Source organism: Giraffa tippelskirchi, chromosome 1 (genome assembly GCF_054371585.1).
Source record: "Giraffa tippelskirchi isolate mGirTip1 chromosome 1, T2T-mGirTip1v1.2.pri, whole genome shotgun sequence".
NCBI classification, from domain to species: Eukaryota; Metazoa; Chordata; class Mammalia; order Artiodactyla; family Giraffidae; genus Giraffa; species Giraffa tippelskirchi.
This window is the reverse complement of record NC_137275.1, coordinates 182,280,005-182,292,629: the sequence shown is the minus strand read 5'-3', so window position 1 is coordinate 182,292,629 and position 12,625 is coordinate 182,280,005. Positions and strand designations below refer to the sequence as shown.

The window sequence follows — 12,625 nt, the reverse complement described above, 5'->3', positions numbered from 1 at the left end:
CCAGAGGGATGGGATGGGGAGGGAGGTGGGAGGGGGGTCCAGGAAGGGGAACACATGTAAACCCATGGCTGATTCATGTCAATGTATGGCAAAAACTACTACAATATTGTAAAGTAATTAGCCCCCAACTAAAATAAATAAATTTATTTAAAAATAAAATAAAATAAAAAATAAATAAATAAATAAATAAAAACAACTGGAAAAAAAAAAAATCCATGTTCAGTACTAACTCTCCTTTTTCCTCTTACCCCAGACCCTGGAAACTACCATTCTATTTTCTGTCTCTACAAATTTCACTATTGTAGAAACCTCATATAAGTGAAGTCATACAGTATTTGTCCTTTATGACTGGCTAACTTCACTTGGCATAATTTCCTCAAGGTTCATACATGTTGTAGCATGTGTCAACATTTGTGTTCTTTTTAAGGCTGAATAATATTCCACTGTATGTTTATATCACATCTTGTTTATCCATTCATACATTGATATTTATGATATTTGTTAAATATTGTCACTCTTAGAAGTTTACTGTAACTTGTCCCCATTACTCTCAGGATAAAGTTAAAAGGCTTAACTATGGTTTACAGGACCCTCACCTAACACTGTGACTTTCATTCTATTTATGTCCCCTTACACTCTCCACTTCAGTCAGGCAACCTGGCCTTGCTGCCATCCCCTTCACATCTGGGCCTTTGTCCCAGCTTCCTCTTCAGTTTAGGATGTCATTTTTCAGGATAAGCTCAGCTTGTACCTCAGGACTCAAGTCAAGACATCACCTCCTCCAGAAAGTCTTCCTGCTCTCATCCAGGCTCAGTTAGATATCACCTTTTTTGTGCTTCTGGAATCCTCTGAAGTTCTCTCTACCAGTACATTTGTCACATTTAGAGCAAAGACCATGTCTTGTTTCCCATTTCATTCCTGGAGTTCAGAATATTTTGAGTGCTCAATTCCTTTCTGTTGAACCGATGAATAGTGGAGTGAGCAAATATTTGGAGTCATGGAGGAGGTGGGCGCTGAGGCAGTGGCCTGTGTGAGTGACTGACCCAAGGCCACCAAATGTGAGGGCGGACTCCCTTCACACCCGTGGCACTGGTCGATGAGTGCACTGGGTACGACAGTCGGATGACGGGGCTGCACTGATGCTCACCTTCCCAGCCCTCAACCCTAACCCCTGTTAGGTGTTTTAGTACTTGCAGCACAGTTTTAATATTTTGCTGGTTTGATAAGTGTGCTTTCACCCTTCCTGCCTCTATTCTCCACCAATTCCCCTCCTCTCTCTCTTCCCCCTACTCTGAGCTTGGAAATAAATTCATATGTTTAGGTCACTGAAACAAAAATGGGACTTTATTCTGTGAAGAACGTGTTTAGTTTGTAAAAGGATCAATGGGCTATTTTGGATCAAATAACTGTGTTTTTCTTTAGCCATTTAAAATGGTCTATTTTCATTTTTTAAGCCACTGCCTTGTGAAAGAACCTAAGAATATCCCCAACTTAGTGTTAGATCCCGTAATTACATTTTCCCATTTTGAAAGCAGTTATGCAGTCCTTACAATGGAGTCAACATGGCTAAAAATAAACTGCAGGCAGTTCATATTAACTGGGTAATAATAACAGGCAACAAGGAGGCTCGGTGTCCAAATATGATGAAAACAGGAAGTTCATTACACAAGCTGTTCTTTCCTGATAGATCTGAATTCTTAAAGCCTTAACTCAAAAATAATCCCTTCAGGTTATAAATAAAAGCAGAGAATTGTCTCCTACTTGTGGCTCAGTGGAGATGATAACATTGTAGCTAAATAAATCCACACAGTCATGGGTAGACTGTAACTCCAGAACGCCTGTTTGGAGGAGGAAGGAGGAGGTTTGGAGACCCCTCTCCTGGCAGACAGGCTGCTGAATGCATTTGCCTGGGGGTTTTACTGTTTTCCTACCCTGGCACAAGTTACCAAGGAGCTACTGCTCTACTTTGGTACGATGGTAAAACAGAAAGGCTTCAGGTGTGGAAAGTATTTTCATTTTTCCTTGGGGAGAAAAAGGATGAACAGAACACCCCCAACTCTAAGTGTCTGCTAAGTATTGTCAGTTTGAAACCTGGTTTTTCAGGGTGAAATGGGAATGCGGCCCATAGGAAGAGGATATACCCCTTTCGTTTATAAAACTCCTTTTCTCTAGTGAGTGTTACTGATTGTAAGGGTTCAGATTTTCATTATTGGAACAAGGTAAGCTTGGAGGAAAATTTTAATTTACGCAACTAGAATGAGCTCTATCATCTCCCTTCCTGAAACCAAGTCCCAGGTCCCCAGGGTGTCACTGGATGCCGTGAGGGGGCCTGTGACCTTGCCATCTGCCTCCTCTTTGAGAATCTCTCACTAGTTGTTACCATGGCCACCAGTAAGGTCACCCTGGGCCAAACAGGCATCATGTCTTGCCTTAATTTCCTGTAACATAGTGGAGACCAGGCTGGAAATTTCAGTAAAGACTTGGCTACAAGATTGAGGAGGGGAAGAGAATGAAGGTAACAGAGAGGTGTCAGTCACAGAGAGTGACACATGTACACTGATCTGGCTGGGCAGATGCAGTTTTCTCTCCCCAGGCTGGGTCAGTAGCATCTGTAGGGTTTGCTTACAGGTGAGCGAAAGAGCACACTTGGGGAGCACTTACCTTGCAAATGTCCCTAAACCCTCCCAGCTTTCTTATTCCACTTACACAGTGGCTCTTCTCCTTCTTTGTTTCTTTCACTGTACAACAAATCTTGGAATATGTACATCCTGGAAAGGAGGTTCTTACCACTTTTGAAGTGATAGTGAAGAGGAACTAAAGAGCCTCTTGATGCGGGTTAAAGAGGAGGGTGAAAAAGCTGGCTTAAAACTCAACATTCAAAAAATTAAGATCATGGCATCTGGTCCCATCACTTCATGGCATATAGAGAGGAAAAAATGGAAGCAGTGAAAGATTTTCTCTTTTTAGGCTCCAAAATCACTGCAGACAGTGACTGCAGCCTTGAAATTAAAAGACTCTTGCTCCTTGAAAGATATGACAAACCTAGATAGCGTATTAAAAAGCAGAGACATCACTTTGCTGATAAAGGTCTGTGTAGTCAAAGCTTTGGTTTTTCCAGTAGTCATGTATGTCACGTATGGATGTGAGAGTTGGATGTGAGAGAAAGAAGATTGAACACCGATGCTTTCGAACCCATGGTGTTGGAGAAGACTCTTCAGAGTCCCTTGAACAATAGGAGGTTGAACCAGTCAATCCTAAAGGAAATCACCCCTGAATATTCATTTGAAGGGCTGATGCTGAAGCTCCAATACTTTGGCCAACTGATGCGAAGAGCTGACTTATTGGAAAAGACCCTGATGCTGGGAAAGATTGAAAGCAAAAGGAGAAGAGGGTGGTAGAGGATGAGATGGTTAGATAGCACCACTGATTCAATGGACATGAATTTGAGCAAACTCCTGGAGATAGTGAAGAACAGGGAAGCCTGATGTGCTGCCATCCATGGGTCACAAAGATTTGGACACGACTTAGAGACTGAACTACAACAATAATATATATTTGAAGGTAAGCATTTAGAATATATTGCAATTTTTGTAATGCTCTTTGGAATTTGTTCATTTTTGTAAATACTGCCATTCTCAGGAATTGAAAGTGGTATGGCCTCTAAGAGGCCCTGACCATATACCTTCTCCACCCTTGATCTGCCCGTGGGGAGTGGTTGACTTCTATAAAAGGAGGAGAGAGGTTTATAGAGATGCTGTCTGGTGGTGGATGAATGCAGTGGTTCTTAAACTTATTCCTGTAACAAAATCTCCTAGGAAGCTCATTAGAAATGACACATGATGCAGTGAGAATTTCTGGTTCCAGACCCAAGAGCTTGACTCGGGAGGTTTGAGACTACTCTTTGAAAGGCTCTGAAGCAGATTGTAGAGGAGCTCTTGGAGGAAGGTCAAAGAGTAAAAGAGGTCCCCTTTGGGAAATAAATAATGATACCTTCTGGGAAGAATGAAGACTCTGTCAGAGAGAGAGGTTCCCCCATCCAGGATCAATAAGGAAACAGAGCAAGGGGCCTGGTTCCTTCAGCTACCAGAGAAAGCCATCATGTCTGGGTGCAGAGAGCATGGGGCACATTGGGGAAATGTTTGAATGAGCTGACCAAGGGATAGACAGTTATGCCAGAGGGGTGTGGGAGGGGAGGATTTCTGGGACACCTCACTGGATAGAGGTAGTGAGAAGACCTTAGGGTAGAGGCAGCATGTCCCAGAGGGTTGGGAAGCTGAGCATGAAGCTGAATAAGGGAGTGGAGGCTCTGGGCTTGGTGTAGGAAGAAGCCTGGAACCAACCACTCCCTCCACTAACTGTGAACAAGCTGTACTCCCCCCCCCACCGGCCCTGAAGCTAATACATGCACAGTGAAGACCGCCTTCTTATGCCATTTTCATTAATTTATCTTTTGTAAAAAGAAGAGAGTGTTAAGAATATTGAGATAGAGGAGGAAGATATCCTAAGCTATGGGGTAAGGAATGTTTTCCTTGAGTTTAGAGTTATGGTTTGAGCGAAGTGAAGTATGGTGTTCCTTCATAGATCAACCTGTGTCTCTCATACCATTTGCCACAGGGTCAATTTTTTGCATTTGAAAATACCCATTTCATTTTCATGGTCAGCTTATAACTTACAGTGCTAAAAACTCCAAAATTCTTCTGTGTTACTTTTTGTCCATTCCAAGAACCTACCACAGAATCTTTCCTATAAGGGAAATATATCCACTCTTTATATGATTAAATAATTATTGTGCTTTCTTTGGTTTTAAATATCAGTGATCCTTGCTACGTAAGTTTTTCTTAACTTCACATTTCATTTCTTTAATTTTCACTGCTAATAGCAACTGTGCTCCATATTTTGGAGTTAACTGCCTAGCAACTTGACTATGAGCCATTTGAGCTAACAGTACAATTCTCAAGCTTTCTGGATTGCAAAACTCTATTGTTTCTTGACTTCCACATATTATCCAATTTTTTCCCTAGTGGAACAACATTAATAGATTACAGCAAAAAGTTGTAAGAACCCAACTTTTATTTTGCATCTGTTGTGACCATCACAGGTAATGGTTTCCAAGGTGTAAAAAACAGAACACATACTGTAATAGGGCTTTGAAATCAAAGAAAGTTGTTGGATGTATATGTATGTTTGTGTAGTTTTTGTGTAGAAAGTCAAAAGATCATCTACTTAAATAATTCAACAAATTTATTTATTGCCTGAAATATGTCAGACACTGTTTCAGTGCTGGGGATATGAATGCACCAAGCACTGATTCCACTATCAGGGAACTTACGTTCTCATAGTAGGAGACAGATAACAAGAGGAGTGACAGGACAGGGGATATGTGTGCTGTTTTAAAGTAAGATAGTTAGAGAATGCCTCTGTAATACCTGACATTTGAACAGAGACTTGAAAAACATGAGCAAGCCTAGTGGCTATCTGGGGGAAGAGCTTTTTCGGTGGAGGAAACTTAGATACAATGGCCTTGATATAGGAGATTGCAGAGCCTCTGCAAAAATATCAAGGAAATCAGCAAGAGTGGAATGGAATGGATAAGGGGGGAGTGAAAGAGGTAAAGTCAGAAAGTTAGCTGGGGAAGATCGTGTAGAGTCTATGGTAAAGACTTTGGGAGTTTTTCCCCTTGGTAAAATGGGAAGCCAGTGGAGGATTTTGAGCAAAGGAATGACATAAACATTTTAATAGGACCACTGCATCTGCTTAATGGGACTGCATTAGGCTCAGTTCCCTCGAAGCAGAGCCTAAGATGGGAATGTGTATGTGATTTCCAGAGAAACTGGTGGGGGTGAGGGAGCAAACTAGAAGGGGAGAAGGACAAGAATGTGGTTTGGGGTCATGCATTAGCAGCTTCACGGGGAGTCATGGAGGATAAATGTCACATTATGATTTTCCCACCTGAGACAAAGGAGAGGGGCTTTTTACCTTTACCCTGGTTGTTGGGTAAAGACTGAAGAAAGGTGTGGACAGTGTAAATCCCAGGTACTTCTAGGTGTGGTGGCTTCCACTGCCCAAGTGCAATTCTCACTGATACACTCACAGCAGCCGAGAGAAAGGCTCACCAACCAAGAGATTCAAGGGATTCCACAGGGCCAACTAAGCACGCCAACAGCATCTTCTACGTGGAACAAGGGTGGAATAGACGCATCAATTAGGAGACTGATGCAGTGGTCCGGAAGAGGGTCAAAGCTGACTTGAACTAGAATGTAGCAGTGAAGGTGCTGAGAAGTGGTTAGATTCTGGAAAATGTTGAAAGGCAGAGCCCACAAGATTTGCTAATGGATTGATTCTCGCATGTGAGATCAGGGATGACTCGAAGGTGAGGGGCCTCGCCATTTATTGAGGTGGAGAAGATTGTGGGAAAACCTGGTTTTAGAATGGGGTGACTAGAAGCTCCATTGGAGAAATATTAAATTGAAAATGCCTTGTAGATGTCCAAATGAAAATATCAAGGAGGAAATTGAATGTCAGAGTCTGAAGCTGTGAGAATGTTTCAGTTCCTAGGTTCAGATGACCAACCACTCACGACAATAAAAGAATGTGCATATGTGTTTGAGGTGGAACTGTTGGAAACTTTTATTAGGGTTCTAAGGATGGATGTGGAATGAGAAAGCTGTAATTAGTTCCAATAAACCCTCAAAAGGACAAAAGGTAAATATTGGACATTGTAGGTCAGTAAGCTTGATGACAACTTCAGCTACCATTTCTAAAACAGATCAATAAGCAGATGATTTTTGAGTAATTTACCAAAAGCTGTACTGATTTAGAGGTAACATGGATCCGTGAAGAACAAATCAGACCATACTAGCTTTATTTCCATTTTTGAAAGGTATGCTTTGGAAATTCTGCAGTCTTAATTTTTATACAGTGTTTGTTAAATTTCATTATCATATCTTTCTGACAAAAATGAATAAATATGGGCCAGAAAATAGCTATAATTATACAGCTTTCTAATGGCTAAGCAAGAACAAAGAAGAAGCAGGGTAAAGCCTGAGATTATTTTTTGCTACTAATTAAGTTTTTTTATCACGAGGCCCTTTGCTAAGGCATCATTTTTATCAACAGCTTAAATAAAAAGCTAGAAATCAAATACACAGTTAAATCTGAAGATGACAAAGCCTGAGGATAACTGTTAATAGCTAATATCTTTTTTGGGGGGGCCACACTGCATGGCATACGGGATCTTAGTTTTCCAACAAGAAATGGAATCCGTACCTGCTTCAGTGGAAGAGCAGAGTCTTAACTACTGGACTGCCAGGGAGGTCCCAACTAGTGAATATCTTGAATTACAGAAAGGAGGCTTAAAAAAGGAGAAACCCAAACTCAACAATCTGAAATTTAATAGAATTGGATGCAGAATAAAGCCAAATACTCCATTTTACAGGTTGTGAAAGAGCTCCCTTCACAGTAAAGAACAGAATTTACAATTTCTTGTTCAGGGGTTTATTTTTCATTAAATCATTTGTTGCATTAAGCCTGCAGGCTTTGAATCCATCAGCCTGGTGAGAGTTTGGCTCTGCTGCTTACCAGCTGCATGATCTAGGATGTGTTTCTTAAAACCTGTGTTTTATTTTCCTTGCCTGGAAGAGGAAGATGGTGATATTAGTTCTAAATAATATCGTTGGGATTGTTGTAAGAATTAAACACATGTAAAGTACTTAGAACAGTACCTGGGATATATTAAATGCTCAATAGATAACTATTGTAACTTGTTCAACAGCGTGATCTGGTTGCTAAAAAGGTAAAGCTGTTTCTCTGAACAATGGTAGAAATGAGGTGGCAAGATCAAGGGAAGCTCATGACCCACTGTATTTTTTTACTGCTGGGATTTTATTCAGTACTGCTGCTGCTGCTGCTGCTGCTAAGTCGCTTCAGTCGTGTCCGACTCTGTGCAACCCCATAGACGGCAGCCCACCAGGCTCCGCCGTCCCTGGGATTCTCCAGGCAAGAATACTGGAGTGGGTTGCCATTTCCTTCTCCAGTGCATGAAAGGGAAAAGTGAAAGTGAAGTCACTCAGTTGTGTCTGACTCTTAGCGACCCCATGGACTGTAGCCTACCAGGCTCCTCCGTCCATGGGATTTTCCAGGCAAGAGTACTGGAGTGGGGTGCCATTGCCTTCTCCGTTATTCAGTACTGGGTGTCTCTAATTAGAAAAGTGTCTTCAACCTGTGGGAGAGTGAGTGCTGAAGGTGGTAAGGGTATAGACTCATGCCAAGTGAAGAAAAATTGAAAAGATGGGCGGGAGTAGAGAATGTGGCTTCTCTTTTGGAGGAAGATTCAAAAGCTGCAGTAAGACTTTCTTGAAAAATTTGAAAGACTGTCATATGGAAAAGGAATTAGATAGAGTCCCTGTGGCTCTGGAGACAGAACCAGAAGCAAAGAGTAGGAATAAAAAGGGATGTGGTGGGGCCCAGATGTATTTTAAATTTCTTATAAGCTGAGGAATGACAGAAGCCTGTTTGAACTCTGCCTGTATGTTACTATATGATGTCAAGTCTCTTCTGCTACAGCCTTCAGTTTCATAATCTATGAAATCAGGGTTTGGATTAAATGTGCTATAAAGTGGAAATTGTAGTTGGTCTCTCAATGGGCTGTCTTCCTAGACAACGAGTTTCCTGTCAGTGGAAATGTTTCAGTAGAGGCCATGAGATATATTAGACATTATTTTATTTGATTGGAATTTGATCTAAATGACATCAAAGATCTCTTTCCATTCTGATTCTAGGGAAAAAAATCTTTTTGTGTATTTAGATGGCCTCTCCATCCTCAATCTTTAACCCTACTTTGCTGATGGAGATACAGACTCTTAAGTGATTTTGTGCAAACTCTGTTGATTAGACCGAGGTGTGAATATATCCCATTCTCAATCCCCGAGAACTGAATGACTTCCTGAAGGAACTCTGTACTAACTCCCTTGGTGCCTAATGTGTCACTGCAGAATTTCTATTGTTGCTCCCATTCTTTGTCATGAACGTGGAAAAAATGGAAAGTACCCACGAGTCACTGACTCTGTATAGTGCGGCCCCTGGGTTCATTGTCTTTCCTCAAGAGTTTGGTGCTGTGGGAGGCTGGGATGTGCAGCCTGGGGGGTGGGTGTAGCAGGGAAGGAGGGGCTAAGCATGGCAGTGGCAGACTGGATGGCAGCCGTGTGCAGCAGAGCTGTGGGACACCATCATCTGTTGCCTGTAGTTGCCAGGCTGACTTCGTTCTTTCACAGCAAACGTTAATTGACTACTTATCACATGGATGACACTGCTAGCTACCCTGAGGGACATCCAGAAGTTAAACACACAGCCCCTTTCTGGCAAGGAGTTTCTAGTCTGTTTGGAAGACAGTTAGCAGTTAGCAAACACTTTGTATAGTACTTCATTGTTTGCCATGTGCCTTCAGGCAAATCATTCTCCCTTTCAAAAGCCTGTGGGATTAGACCCTGCAAGCACACTCACAACAACTTGCAGGGTACTGCTATTCCCACTGTTCAGACAGGAAGCTGAGGCTCTGGACCTTATGCTGTTTACCTGAGACCACTCATTTGTGTTCTCCAAAGTGCCCTTGCTGTTGTTGAAGTAGACCTAGGCACATCTTCTGACTCCAGTTCCAGTGCTCTTTCCTCTACACCACACTAAAGAAATTTAAAAACCAATACATAGGCTATAGTATATATCAAGGTAAGATGTGTTATAGGAATTCAGGAATGCAGGTCATTGTGATTGGGTACAGAAGAGAGACAGGACTATGGAGATGGTTAGAGTTTGATTGGTGGAGACCAAGAAGGGCGTTCCAGACCAAGCAAACATTTTATCAAAGGTGGGAGGTAAGAGAGTAGAAATTTAAGGAGATGTTCATGGGGTTGCTGTGTTTGGCCACATCATTTATGCCCTGCTTAACTCCAGGGATATCATTCACTTAGACTGTGATATCAATGGCATTTCAGGGATTGTTCAGTGCGCCACCTGCACAGCAGTATGGGGACAGCCATCGATGTATACATCAATGGGGTTGAGCTGGAGAGTTTAGTCAGGAAGTCATATAGAAACATGGAGAGATGAAAAGGGATTGATCATGAAGAGGTGAGAGGGTTAGGATAAGGGTTTTCCATTTTAGTTTTTAAACTCTGAGTAATTTTTAACCAGAAAAGAGCCACAATGAAAGCATTGTTTTGAGAGATTGATCTGAGGATGTGCACATTAAATTTGAAAGGGGAGAAGTTTCACACAGGAGACCATATAATATTTTGGTCACTTAAACATGAGGTCAGAAGGGTCTGAACAGTGGTGGTGGCAATGGGAAGACAAAGAAAAGGGCAAACAAGGAAAACCTTCTTTCATTAATTCCACAAATGTTCTTTGATCTTTTAGTAAGTAGAAGGCACTGTGCTGTGTACCAGTGATTTAGTGAGCCTCATAGGCATGACTGTTGTCATTCTGGACTTAATAGACCAGTGAGGGAGACAGACATTCCTCAAATAATCACATAAAGATTAATTACAGGCTATAATAATACTATGAAGGAAAAGTATAAGATGATATGGGAATGTATAACAGGGTGGAGTCTGATCTACTTTGGGCAGTTAGAAATCAGAAATGTTTTCTCTGAATAAAATAATTTTAAAAAATTTGAACTGAAGGTGAAGAGGAGTGAACTATGCAAAGGGAGGTGAGGAAAAGGAGAAAAATCATTCCAGACAATGCGAACAACATATGCAAAGCCCTATGGTGGCAGGGAACATGCATTCAAAATGGTGAAATGTGATGAGTAGAGTTATTCTATGGCAAGCAATGTAGAGAGTGCTGGCATGAGACTGTAAAGAAAGGCAGGGGCCAGATAATAGTGAGTCCTTTGTTTTTATTTCAAGAACAATAAGAAAACATTGGAATATTTTAACCGGGAGGTGACGTTCAAGTTTGCATTTTGAAATGAATATGCTTGCTGCTATGTGGAGAATAGATAGTGGGTAGACATACAGGGAAACTGGTAACAGCTTACTGCAGTCATCTGAGAGACATCCTGGTGGACTGGACAGTGGAGATGTCAGCAGAGAGAGAATGTCATGAAAAAAGATTTACCAGGACTTGATCACTGATAGGAATGTAGATGAAGAAAGGAGAAAAATAAATTAGCAGTCAAGGTTTTGGGAAGGGAGTCTTGCAGCCTGGTGAAACGATTAAGGAATATTATAGAAAGGGAGGGTTGTGCTGACTTGATATGCAGTGTTAGGGGCATGATGGGTTATCCAAGTGAAAAGTAAGCAGTAGGATCAGAATGAAAAAAGAGAAGAGGATTGCAGTCATGAGATTGGATTCTATCAATAAAGTGGTGGTAGTTAAGATAATGGAGGGGTCTACAAGTGGGGGGCGGATAGTGAAGAAAAGTAATAGAGGGTTCAGGAGTTGAACTGTGTAGAATATCACCACTGGGTAAGGTGAACTGACCAAGTAAGCTGAACCTACAAAGAAGCGGTCACAGACATAGAAGGGTATGATTACAAGAAAATCAGAAATTTAACCACTAAGCATCATCCTTCCTTATTACAACCTCATATATACTTCTCTGAATTAAGTAACAATAGACCAGGAAAAAAATTACTCTGTGGACCACAATGCTCTTATCCCCATAATGTGGTTGCATTCAGCATCTGATACTTGTTTAAGGGATAGATACAAATCAAGCTTAAGGTCAGGGTCTCCCCACCTCTGCATCTGCTCATCACAGGCAGAGAAACTACATTCAGGTTGTAACTTTTGATAGTGACGACTGTGGTCCAGAATCAAATTCTGCAAGACCCATGCATACATTTGTAAAATAAATAGACCAAGGACCTAAAATCATCAAAGCACTTATTTTCCTCTAAAAAAACAATGTTAATCTGCTTCTATATTTAAGTCACAGTGTGTTCTTGTGACCAAAGAACACCAAACTTCCATTCTTCTTCCAAATGTCTCTAAAATCCAACAACACTAGTCTCAGCCCTGAATAAGCACATTAAAAATGAAGTTACCAACTTCCTCAGTTGAACATTTTCATTCACTTACACATTTCCCCAAGGACTTCAGTTTTGGAGGATGATAGCATGCTTAATCTGTGCCAGCTTTTATTGGGAGTCATGAGGCCAAACTGGTTATTTTGGTGTATGAAACAACTTGAGCCTGGCACCAGTGACTTAATGTACTTGCGAGACAAAACATTTAAGTGAAAGTCAATTGTGTTCTCCTCTTTGTAACATCTTTTGTGACAGCAAAGATCAGGTGGCTTCTTCCAGCCAAGGTTATATTCAAAGTTGAGTATTCTAAAGACAAAATGGAGTTCAAATCAATGAATTGGGTAATTTGTTTAGTTTATGGTTAGTTGAAAAGTTAAGGCAAGATATCCTCACTGCCCCTGTGCTTCTATGCAAAAAGGGGTGGGTGTGAAGAATCACTCCTTGATAACCTTGTCATAGAATTTTTTACCTGTTAGTCAGCTCTGGACAACTGTCCCATAGTAGGGTGGTAAAGCTCTTCTTCTTCTTGCAGTGTCCCTGGGATTTGTCTCACCCTGTTCTCAGAGTTTCTTCTGAAATGCTACTTCCTCCAT

General features: G+C 41.3%; 1 protein-coding gene and 1 long non-coding RNA gene across 2 annotated transcripts in view; both read left to right on the top strand.

Annotated features, from left to right (window-relative positions):
• Positions 1–12,625, top strand: part of LOC145514435 (transmembrane and coiled-coil domain-containing protein 5B-like) — a 107,805-nt gene that overhangs the window by 88,146 nt on the left and 7,034 nt on the right. The window lies entirely within an intron of this gene.
• LOC145514449 (uncharacterized) lies at positions 4,215–11,155 on the top strand. Its single transcript, XR_014060162.1, has 2 exons — positions 4,215–4,368; positions 6,665–11,155. It is a non-coding gene; the product is annotated as an uncharacterized LOC145514449 (long non-coding RNA).